The following is a 1,566-nucleotide window of genomic DNA, read 5'->3' on the forward strand; positions in this document are numbered from 1 at the left end:
AGGGGAGGCTTTTGCTATAGGGCACGTGCACTCACCAGAAAGACAGAGACAAAGAGACGGCAAGCGAGAAATCACCCACTAGAGGGGATAGCCATGCCGCAATCCCCTCTACTCTCTTCTCGGGATCTTGAGCATGCATGTACACACACTTGGCATGAGTTTAAGTCACCAGGTCCGGAACTCAAACCATGGCCGACTACATGGGAGTCCAGCAACATAGCCATCACGCCAACTGTTGGTCCCTCTGAGACATGTTTCACCCTTGGACTAACTTGTAATGGATTCTTTATCATTTTATCTAGTTCTAGTTCCAGATGATTTTTTATTTACCTGTATTTTTAAAGTTAGTTTATTTATTTCTTCTGAGACAGACACAACAGCACCCCCAGTAGCATTCTCACAGCCCGGTCCACCCCAGCCAGTCAGGAACATGGGCACACGCATGCACACCAGCAGGAGCAGGCAGACCCTGGGACAGGGGAAAGGCCCAGTCCCACTCAGGGTACCGTGATGCTACGCTCTGAGGGCAGGGCAAAAGAACGTTGAAGAGATGGTAGTTCAGAATTCTGCCAACCTTGAAGTCACGAGTAGGGTTTTTAAGGCATGAGGCCAAATGTGGTAGTAGAGAAAAATGAGCCAAAACCAAAAAAAAAAAAATTCAGGGGAAGGGAATGAAGAAGAAGAGAAAAAAATTCACACATGTTAGGAAATTGAAGACACAGGAAATGTATAAAGGCTTTATATTCTGAAAGCCAGGCTTCAAATCCCAGCTCCACTGCCATGGACATAGATCCTTGGACAAAGTCATTTAACTCAATGGTTAAAATATGTCAAACCATGGGAATAAGTGTCTGGCTCAGTATAAGGACTACATAAATGTCAGCTAAATAAAACAATGTTATTTGCATGTGTTTAACATCGCCTGGGTAAAATAGCTTACCCTTAGCTCTTATTTATCCTTCAATTCAAAATAAATTTACACATAAAATTTATTTTATTATTATTTAATTTGCTAGAGGATCTGTGTGCTCACCGGAGAAAGGCAGAGAAAAAGAGAGTGAGCAAGTACACCCCCCCCGGGGCAGGATCACACCGCAATCTCTTCTTCTCCTTTCTCTCTTCTTTCAGGACTTTGGGCACGCATGTGCACCTAATGTGTTTCTCAAGCCGTGGGGTCTGGCACTCAAACCTTGAGGTCTGGCACTCAAACCTTGAAGTTGGCCATGTGAGATCCAGCCACTTCAACTACCAGGTCATGGGCTAGTCCTACATATTAAATTTAAAATATAAAGCCAACACATCTAAATGAATTGAATCCAACTCAATTTAATGTAATGGGCAGTGTGGCTTTGATTTTTCAGTTCTGTTTTATTTATTCCATGAATAAGAGAGAAAGAGAGAAAGAGAGAGAGCATGCCCAGCAGAGTTCTCATGCTATGCTCTCTCCCCAACCTCAGCCCAGATCATGGGCACACATGCACTGTGTACTCAAGGAGAGCTCCATGGGCAAATCTAGAACTTTGCCACATGGATCAACCTCCCAGAGCATCGTGTTTTCCTGCTATG

Source organism: Tupaia chinensis, unplaced genomic scaffold (assembly GCF_000334495.1).
Source record: "Tupaia chinensis unplaced genomic scaffold, TupChi_1.0 Scaffold144099_1, whole genome shotgun sequence".
Classification (NCBI taxonomy): Eukaryota; Metazoa; Chordata; class Mammalia; order Scandentia; family Tupaiidae; genus Tupaia; species Tupaia belangeri.